The sequence below is a fragment of the Lactuca saligna genome, chromosome 4 (assembly GCF_052625555.1).
Source record: "Lactuca saligna cultivar CGN05327 chromosome 4, ASM5262555v1, whole genome shotgun sequence".
Classification (NCBI taxonomy): domain Eukaryota; kingdom Viridiplantae; phylum Streptophyta; class Magnoliopsida; order Asterales; family Asteraceae; genus Lactuca; species Lactuca saligna.
Genome location: NC_136420.1, coordinates 256,123,780 through 256,139,537, shown reverse-complemented (window position 1 = coordinate 256,139,537; position 15,758 = coordinate 256,123,780). Strand labels below are relative to the sequence as shown.

At 45.7% G+C, this 15,758-nt stretch overlaps 1 non-coding gene and 1 pseudogene across 1 annotated transcript; one reads left to right on the top strand and one right to left on the bottom strand.

Moving 5' to 3' along the window:
* Nucleotides 1–10,093: 10,093 nt before the first annotated feature.
* Nucleotides 10,094–10,961, top strand: LOC145044747 (18S ribosomal RNA; annotated as a pseudogene).
* A 2,971-nt stretch (nucleotides 10,962–13,932) lies between these two features.
* On the bottom strand, nucleotides 13,933–14,005 carry TRNAK-UUU (transfer RNA lysine (anticodon UUU)). Its single transcript has one exon. It is a non-coding gene; the product is annotated as a tRNA-Lys (tRNA).
* Between the last annotated feature and the right edge of the window lie 1,753 nt (nucleotides 14,006–15,758).

Genomic DNA, 15,758 nt, shown 5'->3' with positions numbered 1-15,758 from the left:
TTAGTCACCCTTATGGGTTAGAAGCCGGATCTGGAGTTGCTACTTCAAATCCAAGTGTATTATGGCTTGGAGAAGCAAAAAGTATCAGCCCTTGAGTCGATTTTGAAGCCCCTTGGCCTTAAACCCTAGTTTTTGGCATGTTTTACCTAGATCTCCTTCTCTACATGTAAAGATTGCAACTTTACGTAAGGGATAGGCTTGGGAAAGGTAGATCTACAGTTTGGAGTCCATGCATGACTCAAAAGTCCTCTGCATGTAAAGAGAACTGAAGGGACTCAGCGAGTCCTTTGAGTGCACTCGGCGAGTAGCATGAAGTTATGGAGAAACTCGACGAGTGGGATGAACAGCTCGTCGAGTCGTATGAAGATTGCCTTGTACTCGGCAAGTCAGGTCACGAAACCCCAAACCCTTCGAGTTGAGACTCGAATCAGTGAGTCGGGTGGAGACTCAGTGAGTTGGACAGGTCAGGACTCAGAAATCGGTAGACTCGACAAGTCATGGACTGACTCGGCGAGTCAAATCGCGAATGGAAGGAATCTGATCATTTTGAACTCGACGAGTCAGTAGGGTGACTCGGCGAGTAGGGTTGACCTGGAAGGTTGACTTCGACCAGGACTTTGACCTTGGACTAGGGTTGACTTGGTTGTCTTTCGGGGGTCAGTTAGACTCAGTGTTGCATTGATATCGGTAGTTCGGGGAGCAAGGGGAGCAGGAGTTCCGTGAGTTGTCGGGCATCAACTAGTGAGATCATCAGCAAGTTCAGCCAGTGCAGATGAGATTCCCTTTGTGTGAATGGGTCTAAGGCCATAATGTCGGCCCATGTAGTTATGAGTAGAAGACCCGGGGGTTAGCCCAAGGCACAATATGCTAGTATGATTTTCAGGACGAGGTCCAGTAATAGCGGGCGGGTGCCCAAGGAATTGTTTATATGATAGTTTATACTTGTTGTCTGTGTGATACATGTATGTGCCTAGTAGGGAGGTGAGTGTGGGCGAGGTCTCGTATCTCACCAATAGCAGTCGATGCGGAAAGTGTGGTAGGATGCACGGGGGCGCGTGCAGGAGTGGTAGTGGTGGTGAGTCTGGCTGCTTCAGGTACGGTCGGACTAGTCATTTAAGCAGATATTGTACTGTTACCATCACCCAGGGGATCAGACTTGATATGTTTTCACTGCAATCAGCGGGGCCACAAGAAGGCCCAGTGCCCCAGTTTTCTTTCAGCAGGACGGGTGATGGCACCTGCCCCTACAACTTTGAGGATCACAGATGACCGTCAGGGCCGTGCGGAGGCACCTGTGGTAGGAGGCAGGGCTTTTCAGATGGCTACTTTGGAAACGCGAGCAGCGTTGGACGTTGCAGGTACGCGATGTTCGTTTTCAGTTCTTCTATTTGTGCATGATGTTATATTGTTATGGTTCTGCATCATTATCTGTATGAGTATTTTATTTTTAAGCGGGTTGATTGTGATCGAGTTATATGCCATCTGCATACCTTGGATATTGGTTAGTAGTTAAGGGATGGGTTGTATCGAAGAAGGTTACTTAGGGTGCAGTATCTGTAGCATGCCTTGGAGGGACTCGGTATGTCTCGCTAGTTCGGAGCCGTATAAGTTTTAGAATGGACAGGTTAGATCCTTAGCTATGGTAAGCTTGGGATTCCTCAACGGATTGATTATGGTAGCAAGGATTGGGATTTCTCTTCATTGAGCATCGAGGCGTAAGCAGGATCCAAGTGGGGGAGAATCCTCCGAGTGTATAAGGGTAAGAGCAAGCAAATCCAGATTGAGTATATGATTTCTGAGAAGGAAAGGAGGTAGTGCAGCGTTTGACGGATTGAGTAGTTCAGGGTTGGGAGTTTGAGAAACTTCCCATCAATCGTGCGTGTAAAGGGTAATGGTGAGTATGTGGTCCGGATTCAGGTTGAAGGGTCGCCTGTAGGACTCGTGTGAGTCGAAATGGAGATCTTGAGGTCAAATAGCAGGAGATGTTTTCGTGTTAGCAGTCAGTGGCAGAAGCAGCATGTAGAGCATGGAAGAGTGGTGGGAGAGCCTCGACTTTCTTTAGCAGCAGTCAGTGGTGGAAAGTGATGTAAGACTACGAGGCGGTCATAGCATTTACTAGCAGTCAGTGGTGGGAAGTGTTGTCAGACTACGGGGCAGCCGTAGCATTCTGTAGTAGCTTCGTTTGCGGAGTCGGGGCGAGGCCCTTATCTCCTAGCGTTCAGATAGGGATCGGGAATGGGGAATGGATGAGAATGGTAAGGAGTTGCCTATATAGCCATTGAGAGATGAGACCTTGGAAGAGGCCGCTCTACGATATAGTCGGGTGAGACCCGTGGGCGATGCCCGTATGAGTATAGCAGTATAGGTGAGACCGGAGAGCAGGGTTGCTCAGTAGTATGGTTGGGTGAGACCCGTGGGCAAGGCCTGTGAGTTTTAGTAGCATAGGTGGGACCTGGTAAGGATCTTAGTGTCTAGATAAGGGGATCGGGGATCCTAGGAAATTGTATTGCCAGCATGGTAGAATAGATTGAGCAGTATAGGTGGCGGAAGTTTCTTCGAATGTCGCTGGGAGCGACTAGTGGTTGTGCTGGGTCAGCAATCGGTGAGAGTCGGTAATCCAGATATTGATAGGTTGGTAGGGACCAGGATGGTCTCACTTCATCCGGAAGCCAGATAAGGAATAGCAGGATTTCTAGTCAGTAATAGTTTGGGGATGCAGAGTATGGTGGAATTCAGTTAGTCGATCGTGGGGTGCTCGACACCGAATGATAGTAGAAAGAATGCCAAGTGGATACTGGCAATGATGACCCATACAGAGTAGCGGGAGTAATAGATTGGGTGAAGACCAGGTCTTCACAGTGGCAGAGGAGATAAATGGTTATGGAGCGTTGCCTTGGGAAGGCAAGGAAATCGCGCAAGGAAAGAAGGGGTGAACCCCTATGTTGCAGTACTCGGAGAATACCAGAAAGATTTTCGGTTGAGTAAGTTGTGTTTCCAGGATGTTCAGGGTCAGGATGCACCCGAGATTATTATCGGTAAGGATTGACATTAGTCTGAATGACTGAGCGAAAGGCCAGCAAAGTTAGGTAGCTGGTGTTAGAATGGATGGTGGAGTATTGGAGGCAGATCGCAGGCAGTAGAGTATAGCAAACTTCGAAGACGAAGTTTAGTTTAAGTAGGGGAGAGTTGTAACACCCAACGTTTTGAAGGCCAAGAAAGGAAAGAAAAGCCCTAATTTTAAGGGTAGACTCGGCGAGTCCAAGGAGGGACTCGGCGATTCCGAGCGGGATCCGGGTCAAGGTGTAAGTGGCCAACTCGGCGAGTCGGCCAAGTGGACTCGACGAGTCTGGTCTGTGCGGGGAAAACCCTAAATCCGAGACTTTGGGCACTATTTAAGCTCCTTATTCTCTCCATTAGGGTTCCTTAGAGCCCCCTTGTTCAGAAAACGAAGCCTAAGCCTCCATTGTTGTGCATTCAAGCTTCCAAGCCATTTTTGGGTGATTTGAAGGAACAATAGGGAGGGGAATCAGTGAAGCTTCAAGGATTGGCTTTAGATCTGGAGTTTGTGGAGCCTTTCTGAAGTATTGAAGGTATTAAGTCATTTCCTTCCCTTAGATCTATCTTGGTGGTGAGTTTTGGGCTTTTTAAGCCATGATTAGCCACCCTTATGGGTTAGAAGCCGGATCTGGAGTTGCTACTTCAAATCCAAGTGTATTATGGCATGGAGAAGCAAAAAGTATCAGCCCTTGAGTCGATTTTGAAGCCCTTTGGCCTTAAACCCTAGTTTTTGGCATGTTTTGCCTAGATCTCCTTCTCTACACGTAAAGATTGCAACTTTACGTAAGGGATAGGCTTGGGAAGGGTAGATCTACAGTTTGGAGTCCATGCATGACTCAAAAGTCCTCTGCATGTAAGGAGAAGTGAAGGGACTCGGCGAGTCCTTTGAGTGGACTCGGCGAGTAGCATGAAGTTGTGGAGAAACTCGACGAGTGGGATGAACAACTCGTCGAGTCGTATGAAGATTGCCTTGTACTCAGCGAGTCTGTTCTTGGACTCGGCGAGTCAGGTCGCGAAACCCCAAACCCTTCGAGTTGAGACTCGAATCAGTGAGTCGGTGGACACTCAGTGAGTTGGACAGGTCAGGACTCAGAAATCGGTAGACTCGGCGAGTCATGGACTGACTCGGCGAGTCGAGTCGTGAATGGAAGGAATCTGATCATTTTGAACTCGGCGAGTCAGTAGGGTGACTCGGCGAGTAGGGTTGACCTGGAAGGTTGACTTTGACCAAGATTTTGACCTTGGACCAAGGTTGACTTGGTTGTCTTTCGGGGGTCAGTTAGACTCAGTGTTGCATTGATATTGGTAGTTCGGGGAGCAAGGGGAGCAGGAGTTCCGTGAGTTGTCGGACAGCAACTAGTGAGATCATCAGCAAGTTCAGCCAGTGCAGGTGAGTTTCCCTTTGTGTGAATGGGTCTAAGGCCACAATGCCAGCCCATGTAGTTATGAGTAGAAGACCCGGGGGTTAGCCCTAGGCACAATATGCTAGTATGATTTTCAGGACGAGGTCCAGTAATAGCGGGCGGGTGCCCAAGGAATTGTTTATATGATAGTTTATACTTGTTGTCTGTGTGATACATATATGTGCCTAGTAGGGAGGTGAGTGTGGGCGAGGTCCCGTATCTCACCAATAGCAGAGTGTGGATGGGGTTCCATATCTCATTAGTAGCAGAATAGGGGCGAGTCGCAAACTAGAATAGGAGTGAGAGTAGGCTAGGCCCGTTCCTCACTACCATTAGGAGCGTGGACGGGGTCCCATGACTCATCAGTAGCAGGACATGGGCGAGCCCAGGATTGGCGAGGCCTTAGGACATAACCAGTTGCATGTGTTAGTTATGTGTTGTGAAATGTTTATGTGTTATTATTTGTTGGCGGCGAAGGCCCTGCGACAGGCGAGGCCTAAGTAAAACAAATATGTATCCGAGCGGGGCTCGAAGCCAGGCGGGGCCTCGAGCGGTTGGGCCGTTGTAGCGGGCGAGGCCCGAGGTAGGAGGCGAGGCCCAAGATAGTGGGCGTGGCCCAGTATGTGCAGTATGTGGTTAATCATGGTATGTGGTAGGGTGGGGAACTCACTAAGCTTCGTACTTACGGTTTTCAGTTTTGGTTTCAGGTACTTCTGGTAGCAGAGGGAAGAGCTCCGGGTGATCGCATGGCACACACCATAGATTAGACAGCTTGGGAATGTTTACTCTGATAATAAACATGTGTTTTGAAAATGGATACTCGTATTATGTTTTGGAATGATGATTTTATTTTAAGTAATGATTTATTAGAAGAAATTTTTGGTCTTAAATTTTGTATCGTTACACCTTCCTAAATATTTTTTTGACTAGGCTAGGAAAGAAAGAAGAAATGATAGAGCGAAATGGGTTGGTTTCCCAAAGGGCTATCTGATCTGATCATGAGGGGATAGCACAAGGTCTTAAGGCATTGGTTTGCTAAATAGAAATACAAGAAGATTGCATCATGCATGGGTTCGAATCCCATTTCTTCCAGTCTTTTCCTACTGAACACTTTCCTGCTCAAGATAGGGTACTAAACTAAAGGTTCTTTTTTTAGATCTAGCCTGAATGACTCCTAAACTAAAGGTTTTCATTATATCTAAAGTGTGTAGTGACGGATGTTTATATTATAGGTAGCCAGTCTTTACTTCACTTGACCCAAGCAATACCCAAAGAGTCCCATGCCTTTCTTGATTGGACCAAGCCAACTTGCGATTTCTGACAAGTCTTTCCTAATTTTTAGAGAAAGAAGCGGAACTAAAGGAATGAAATGAAAAGTGTTTCTTACGATTACGCCCAACAGCTCACTTGAGAAATTTTCCATTCTCCCATTGATTCCTATGAAGATAGGAAACTTGTATTTCTCATTCACAAATTCATCTTTGTTTATGCTGCTAACTCTCAGTTTGGTCCTACTTCTGTTTCATTGTGTTACAAAAAAAGGAGGAGGAAACTTAGTACCAAATGCTTGGCAATCCTTGGTAGAGCTTATTTATGATTTCGTGCTTAACCTAGTAACAAACAAATAGGGGGTCTTTCTAGAAATATTAAACAAAAGTTTCTCCCTTGCATCTTGGTCACTTTTACTTTTTTGTTATTTTGTAATCTTCAAGGTATGATACCTTATAGCTTCATAGTTACAAGTCATTTTCTCATTACTTTAGGTCTCTCATTTTCCATTTTTATTGGCATTACTATAGTAGGATTTCAAAGAAATGGGCTTCATTTTTTATGCTTCTTATTACCTGCAGGAGTCCCACTGCCGTTAGCACCTTTTTTAGTACTCCTTGAGCTAATTTCTTATTGTTTTTGCGCATTAAGCTTAGGAATACGTTTATTTGCTAATATGATGGCCGGTCATAGTTTAGTAATGATTTTAAGGTTCGCTTGGACTATGCTATGTATGAATGACATTTTGTTTTTTATAGGGGATCTTGGTCATTTATTTATAGTTCTTGCATTAACCGGTCTGGAATTAGTGTAGCTATGTATGAATGCTAACTCTATCTTCCTCTCTTGTAATTTAGGAGATTTCCCTATCCCACAAAGAACTGTAGTTACATACAGCTCTCAAAAGATAAAATGAGAAAGACTATGACTTCAAGTAAGAAAATCAAAGTTCAGTCCTCACCGACCGCCAAAAAGAAGACAACAACAATCCGTACTACTTCTCCCAGTAAATAACATTATCTTAGTTAGCGAGTAAGTAGAAAGAAGGATTAGTACTTTTATCCAGGGGTAGCCTTCCTTGTCACCAAAGAAGAATGAGAATTGATAAAGTTTTCTTACGCTTCAATAGCAGAAGCAAAGAAGTCAAATCAATGCAGCTTTTGTGCCCAACCCAAAGATCCTATCCTCACAGCAGTTGGAGCTCTTGATGGAACGTTCAAGCAAGTTTATTAATGAATGAAATCAGTTGGAGGAGCAACTAAGGATGAAAACTTTGATTGCGTTCTGCTATGGTTGGCTTTTTTCCTTTCCTAAAACAACTATCTTCTCTTCACGAACGGTTAAGAATCCTCTTTGTATGCGCGTTCTATCTTGTTTATTCTTCTAGTTTTTCCTTCTTATGCATATGGGTGAGACTCCCTTTCTTCTTAGGTTGTCTGTAAGTCTAGTTCGTGGTTCACGAGTGAGGTTACCTTGATAGGTGGGAAGTTCCTATCGGTGGAGATAAGACACCTTCGAGAGATATAGCTCTAGCTCTTGATGGCACGGGCAAGACAGTTCATGAATGAATGGAGAGTTTTCTATTTACTAGAATATCTTTCCTGAAAAGGAAACTTCTTTTTAGAATTTCTTGCATGAAGAAATTGAATCAACGACATTGAATGCAAGCTTTGATAAAGTTTGATTCTTCTTATATGGACTACAATGACCTAAAGTAGCTAAATAAGTAGTGAAAGTAAGCTCCTGGCTAAAATGAGTCTTAGTTCTACCCACCGGCAAGAATTTTTTGACCTGATTAAATGATTGTAAATTGGCTATTTCGGGGTTCCATGCCCATGGATTGCCTTATTATAGCTTTTTTGATTCGTCAGGTAGGTCGTCTAAGAGAATCGCTTCTCGCCTTGCTTGAAAGAGTATAAGCAAGCCATAGCATTTTGACCCAGATAGAACTCTTTCAATTCAAGAGAGATAGTGCTTTAGTAGCGATTTCCCTGTTCTAGTGCAAGACACAAGGAGAAGCACGAGCAGAGCAGTCTGGCTAAACGTGCAATGCCCCGTAGGGAGATCTAGCTTATTGGTCTAGTGCTTCCGGGTGCTTTCCAGTTCTGAATGACTGAACTTAGCTTGCCATGTTCTTACAAGAAAGAATCTCTTCTCCGAATCGAATCTACACATATCGAATTCAGTAAAGACTTGAATAGATGCCTTCCTTCAAATAGAGTTCAACCTGTTGATGGTCTTTACTAAACTAAGGCTAGATCCGGACTAATCCTAGCCTATTCTTATGAAGGAAGGTCAGCATGAAGCAACGGCTAGATCCTCACAGTAGGCAGCTTAGCTGTGATTACGAAGTCAGGTGAGAAGCGTTATGCAATAGAGAAGTCAGCTAGTGCACTTAGACAGGTAGTTGATTTCATTAGGGAATTTAATTGCAGGAAGGTCAGGTAGTCCTTAGGCCATTAAGCGAAACTCTTGGCATCCTCCTCTTATGAGGGAATAGGAGTGAAAGAATCATTATAAACTACGAGGTCGTCCCCACTTCTTAGAGCTATCTGGCTACCTTATAATAGGTTCCTTAGACTATAGGCAGAAAGGCCGAGGCAGAGCCCGAAATTCTCTAAAAGCAAGGACGATTAGCTATGTTCCAATGAAGCACATTCCAACAATTACCTATCCTGGTAGGTGGACAAAAAAGGCGGAGAACATTCTTTAATCAAAGGCGCCAAAACCCATATCAGGATTAGACCCATTTCAATCGAGCTGCAACCGCTGCTGCGGTATGGTGTGGAGTTGAAATTGGCTAACATAGGGCAAGGGTCATGATGGGCAAGTATGAATAGAAGAAGCAGCTCCTCTCACTGCCTCGTATAGGGTTCTGGGCCTCATATTTCACAGAAGGACTATTACTAAGGGAAAGAAACCCCCGGATATTGACCTACCAGCAACTTCGAACTCTCACTCTCCTTCAGCCAATTTAGATACTGAATCGTCTCTCTTGGAAAGAGGGGCAAAAGCTCTCCCTTTGACTCAGGGGGCCTTCCACCCCTTTAACTTATACGGACGCGGTTCTCTCTTCGTGAAAGAAGTAATTAAAGGTAAGCCCCGGGTTAACCCGCTCTTGTTGTTTCCTGTATAGCTTTCTAGAGTAGAGATCTAGCAACGTATTCTAAGAATAGATCATTAGTATTGGATGTATCGTTAGGTTGTGCCGAGTCAAATCTGCTCTGTTTTTTTTTTCCGTTGTAGAAAAAAGATCCCTTCCCCCCGCTTTAAAAAATGATGAATATGAAGTCCGGGAGGCTGCAGGTACTATGGATCCTCTGACTCCCAATCGGGTTTCCTTCCCAGGTCTCTTTGGTGTTACTATAGGTCGTGATGTGCCTTGAGATGGCTATCTCCTGCCCCCCCCCCCCCCTATCAGTGGGGAATCCGCTCGAGGGTCATCACTCTGCTGCATCTGGACCGTCCTCTAGGCACCTTTGGAAGGCAGGGAGTGTGACAACGTACACGCTTCCCTTTACTCTATACCATAGGGCGTTTTCATCAATTGTAGGGTTTGGTGGCCCAAAATTGACTTGGCTTCACAAAAAGGCCTCATCTCTAAAAGCCCCGCTCGTGAGGCGTCCCTCTCGTAATAGAGTTCCAAACCTCGCCTTGCTCTTGTGACATGCTATGTTTCCCCTCTCTATTCCCAAGTAAACGGTGAGTCCCATGCATCAGTTTGTGGATAGCGGTCTCACACACTAATCCCTACAGGTGCCCGTAGTAGGTTGGCTGCCATACCTAAACCAATCATCATATCAGTCCCTAGGCCCCATTGTTGGAAAGGCTCGGCTTCAAAACCGTACGTGGAGCTTCCTCCTCATACGGATCCTCTAGGGATGGAGGTAGGCCCAGCCCAGGCTTGTGCGGTTAAGGTTGTTGTAAATGAAAGGGACATCTGATAACTTTATTCTACCTCGCGGAGCGGCATACCGGGAAAGTATTCATTGCACCCCTAGGCACAAGTCATCCTCGTACCGGGCTTGGACCATGTTTCCCGAACAATCTCAATACATATGGCGCAAGACGATTCCACATATCTAGAATGGTGGGTACATCAATTCTTGTTGATCACATTCATGGGGGAGAAGCACTAAAGGCTCTAGTCCAGGGGTTTCTTCTTCTTTGATTCAAGCAAGTCGACCATAACCATTACTTCGAAAGAGCCTGTCTTTACTTTAGCAGCTTCTCTAAGATATCAATCACTAAACTAAACAAAGTAGCAAAAATCATAAGAAAAGAAAAGTTCACAGAAGGTTGAGAAGTAGTACGCCCAGTTCACCAGGTTCTACCACTGTAGGGCTAAATCATAGTCAAAAGAAGAATTTGATCCTGGCTCACAAGGAACGCTAGCTATATGATAAACACATGCAAGTTGAACGTTGTTTTCGTGGAGCTGGGCAGAAGGAAAAGAGGCTCCTAGCTAAAGGTACCTTGTCTCGCCCAGGAGGTGAGAAGAGCTGAGAACAAAGTGGCGAATGGGTGCGTAACGCGTGGGAATCTGCCGAATAGTTCGGGCCAAATCCTAAGAAAGATAAAAAGCACTGTTTGATGAGCCTGCGTAGTATTAGGTATTTGGTCAGGTAAACGCTGACCAAGCCAATGATGGTTAGCTGGTCTTTTCAGATGATCAGCCACATTGGGACTGAGACACAGCCCAGACTCCTACGGGCGGCAGCCGTGGGGAATCTTGGACAATGGGCGAAAGCCCGATACAGCAATATCGCGTGAGTGAAGAAGGGCAATACCGCTTGTAAAGCTATTTCGTCGAGTGCAAGATCATGACAAGACTCGAGGAAGAAGCCCTGGCTAACTCCATGCCAGCAGCTGCGGTAAGACTGGGGGGGGGGGGGGGGGCAAGTGTTCTTCGGAATGACTGGCATAAAGGGCACGTAGGCGGCGAATCGGGTTGAAAGTGAAATTCGCCAAAAAGTGACGGGATGCTCTCAAAACCAATTCACTTGAGTGAGATAGAGGAGAGTGGAATTTCGTGTGTAGGGATGAAATCCATAAATATACAAAGGAACGCCAAAAGCGAAAGCAGCTCTCTGGGTCCCTACCGACGCTGGGGTGCGAAAGCATGGGGAGCGCACAGGATTAGATACCCTGGTAGTCCATGCCGTAAACGATGAGTGTTCGCCCTTGGTCTACGCGGATCAAGGGCCCAGCTAACGCGTGAAACACTCCGCCGGGGAGTACGCTCGCAAGACCGAAACTCAAAGGAATTCACGGGGGCCTGCACAAGCGGTGGGGCATGTGGTTTAATTCGATACAACGCGCAAAACCTTACCATCCCTTGACATATGAACAAGAAAACCTATCCTTAACGGGATGGTACTGACTTTCATACAGGTGTTGCATGGCTGTCGTCAGATCGTGTCGTGAGATGTTTGGTTAAGTCCTATAACGAGCGAAACCCTCATTTTTTGTTGCTGAGATATGCGCCTAAGGAGAAAGTATTTGCAGCTGAAGTCAGCAGAGGAGCCAAGTGACGTGCCAACGCTATTAATTGAGTGCCAGCACATAGTTGTGTTGTCAGTAAGAAGGTAGTCGACACCTTTCAAAGCCTAAGCCCTTTCTTTTCTAGTGTGCGCTTGAGTTTGAAGCAAGGTTATTAGATACCTCAGGAAAGCCCGGCCAGAACCACACATGCAAGTTTCCCTGCATGTGGCCCGTCTGTGACAACTTCTTCGGATATGTGTGAACTAGTGGACCGATCACTAAGTGGGGATGCTCCCTCCAGCATGAGCAAACCTTTTCAAAAGTGGTTAGGAATGGGCGCCCTTCTCCCATCCTGGATCTAGCCAGGTTCTATTGATCATGTCCCCTTCCCAACAGTTGGAACTTGTCTTGGGGCGGTTTTGGCTTTACGAGAGAAAGCTCACCGCAGAAAAAAAGTCTTTCTCTTCCCGTCCCGGGTCATAGGTGCTTCCATAGAAGAGGAAATCACAATGCATCTTGCTCAGAAGGTGTAGATTGGATTGAGAGTGTAGCAGGGGTAAGGTAAGGAGGCCACCAGAGAGGAATGTAAACCGGCCTATTAAGCACAACTAAGCTAATATGCACCGGAGAAAGCCAGGTGCCGTAGGTAAGCTCTATTTAGCCCGGAGCATTGATTCCCCATAACGAATAGGCTAGCTCTATCTCTATATTACCTATCTTGTGCTCGAGAAGGTCCCTCAGTTCCTCGGCAGCACCTCAAGGTGCATTTAGTTGTCTTACATGAGACTCAGGATATTACCCACTCCATGGCATGACACCTTTCGCTCATCCATTCCGCCCGCCCAGACGCGGCGCCTTTTCTCATTATCATCTACTGCCATTTTTATCCTCCTTGCTATTCACGCATGAATATCGTCGTATGTATGCTCTACTTTGGGTGTCAATGCTATAGTATAGGTAGGATTACATTATGGCAGGATCAATCACCTGGGCAAACCAACCCTCCTCCAAGAAGAATTGTTCTATGCCCCCCGATCCCTAGAGAGCGAAAGAGTTGTCTTGTGATCCCTAGATTGCAGCACATTCGATCGTGAACTCCTCGCTCCGCTGCCGCCATTTCTAGGAACGACCGACGCCTCACCTGCACAGGTACCTACCTAGTGTCAGTCGCACATTCAACATAGCGTTTGGACTCATGTGCCTTTCAGAACCAGTGGTCTTCGAGCCTGCTGCATACGATTAGCCAACCTTGCAATGGCAAAAGGATTCTAAGCCCCCATGCTACGGTTCCCTGCGGTCCGAACCCGGTGCCGCATTAGGTTAAGGAACTAGGTGATAATAGCTCCTCCGCATCCCAAAGCGCTCTGCCCTCCTAGGCGCGCAACACTAAGTAATCCAAGCCAGCCCACATTACTGACTAACGGTGGATAATCAAATTTCTTAGACGTACTAAATACAACTCCATGAATGAGAAACCGCTAAAAAAGATTGAATATGTGGTAGGATCCGAATGAATTCCGCTTTCATTTCCCACGTATGGAGTACTTAGTGACTGACGTTACGGTAACCACATGTAGGCTGCACGCAGCTAGGAAGGTATAGTCCCATGCGTCCGTTTGTGGATCACGGGACTATGCATAAGAGCCTTCTGAAGGGGGGGTATCCCTAAGGAAAACCTTATCCTTTAATAGGCCGAAGGTCTCGGATTTAAAATTCCTAGCCCGTAGGTTTCTACGCATTTGAAGGAGCTCCCCGGAAGACTCCTTCCCCCTCAGATTATCGAGGGCTCGAGCCCCCCGCCCCAGCCAATCGCCACTTGGATGCAGGCCCGCCATCTCCCGGATGATATCCACCTTGACCTCGAATAGGTCCTCGACATTGATCCGGGCTAGATATATATCTAGCAACGAAGGTGCTGTTTTGCCCGACAGGAGGCGGCCCTCTATAGAGCGGACTGAATCCACTCCTATCACTTCCTTCGGACCATAGGGGTAGGGGGTGTAGGGCAGATTCCAAGCTCCCGGAAGAGCGGGAGGCGTAGCTTGTTCCCCCGGAAGCGGTTGATTTACTGTTGAGGTACTACTATTACACCCGGAACTCGCTGAGTCTTCCAGCATATCCTCAGTAAAGGTAAACCAATCCGAATGGGAAGGTACGACTGAAAGACTCTCGCCGGCGCTAAAGGCAACCCGAACGCCAAAGCTAATGAAAAAAAAGGTACTGATAACAAAGATAAAATTCAAATCAAGGGTAAACTTTTGTGTAGTTTGTAATTGGATGTATTATTCAGATTTTTTCGAGAATAAATCATTCTCTTAATAGATCTCGTCTTTTTCCTTAATCTTCGAAGAATGCGGCGTTGTATTATTGTAAGTTTCATGTTCCAAACATTTCCTTCAAGTAGACGACAAGTTTTAAATCTTAATGAGGGCATTCCTCCATTACATGCATTTGCTTGCAGCAGATTCTTACTAAGACCCCATAGACACGGTATCAGTATCTTCACTGTTGCCCCTTTTCTCAAAGCCCTTCGAGAGGAAGATGAATGTCAATGTGCCATTTTCTTCTTTCCCCAACTATTTACTCTTCTCCTTCACTGCACACTTTAGATAGATGTTTCCATCCAATCAAATACGGTGAAGCGCCTCTAATCTAAAGGCCAAAGAGTGCTCTTTATGCTACTACACATCCTTACTCATAGTATAGTGCAAGTTAGGTTTGGGTATAGCAGGAGTTGAACCTGCGACCATTAGGTTAAAAGCCCAATTCTCTACCAACTGAGCTATAGACCCCAAAAAAGATGTAGTAGTAAATAAGGATTGGTGCGGAAAAGAAAAGAGGGCGGCCTCTCTTCATCATATTAAAGGGGTGCGGCTTTGTATGAGGCTCGTATTGCAGAGCAAGCAAAGAAAACGTAAGGGTATGCGCTAGCACTCCTGCAAGAAAACGGCCTAGCTAACTCTCCCCTTATTGAAAAGTCAAGGATATTGAATGATCGATATGAGAAAGAAGCGCTCAAGCATTCGAAGAAAGTCGACCTTACTCAAAAAGCACCTTTCTTAGGATTTTCTCTCAATCTATCAAATCAAAATTTCATTTTAGATTTTATCATCTATTTAAAGAGTAATACTCAGGATTTTCTCTCTACTTATGCCCTTACTTTCTTTTTCAATAGGACTACTCTGATAGCACAGCTTCTCGCTCGATAGGTTGACCAACATGACACTATTCATGATTCCGTAGGACAGATTATCGATAGGCTGACCAACATGACACTATCCTCGATACTTTAGGCACATGCCTCGACCGACGTTCTACCCTCCTCCCGGGCATCTAAAACGTAGGCAACGAACCTCGCACAACCCTGCTGAAAGTAGCACCTCGCTCTCACTGTTGAACAAAGAATCGGTCCATGTCGTGGCCTCTCACCCTGAGTCACTAACTCTCCCCCACTGGGAGTGCGAACCCTCACTAACTGCAGTTCACAATCAACCACAGCACCATTGGGGCTCAACCAATCCATACCTACTATAACCTTGTTCCCTCGCAGAGGAATAGGAACCAGGTCTACAGAAAACTGCTCATCGAATAACCGAAGCGAACACCCCTTATGCACTCTTGCGATCCTGACGGTCCTATCATCAGCTATCTCAATCTCAAGTGGGCAATCTAGTTCCCCCGGAGCTTTGTTAAACCTATTGCTAAGCGCAAGCGAAACAAATGATCGGGTAGCCCCCGAATTAAACAAGACTATAGCTGAAATGTCGTTCACTAAGAACGACCCTATATAAAACATATAACCATAAGAAACAATTCATAACAAATAAATATATGAAAGGAAGATACATACCCGTTACCACATCAGGAGTCACCCGTGCCTCCTCTACTGTTATCTGGAAAGCTCTACTCTTCGCCACTAGCACCTCACTCCGGCCTTGACGGCCGTCTGTAATCCTCAATGTTGCAGGAGCAGGTGCTACCACCTTCCTTGTCGCTGTCAAACTCAGAAACTAGGACTTTTTATGTAACGTTGTCAAAATTTGAACAATTTTTTTCACTTTTGGAAACCATAAAATATCATTTGCAATCATAAATAAAAACATTGTGTCAACATTGTATCAGTACAAAACCCAAGATCAAAATACATAAACTCCGGTGTGCATGCGTACGAATGATGTCGGCGCATTCTCGCGATCGTCGCTGGTACCTGAAACACATAACACATAACATTGTAAGCATAAATTATTAGTGAGTTCCCCAAAATACCATTCTAACACATAATAGCCACTCGAGGCTGTAACTCTGTTGACCCTCAGGTCTAGGTGTCTCAGTGGGGCCCTCCAGCCCTCTCTATGGGCCCTCTGGCCCTAACTCTGTGGACCCAAAAGTCCTAACTCTGTAACTCTGAATCATGCATAGCACATATCACAATAAATCATAGCACATAAATAACATGCAATTACACTGGCATATAACTCTAAAATACTCTATCACATAACTCTGTTACCACACTAGGTAAAGTATAGTGAGAAGACTGACCTCGGG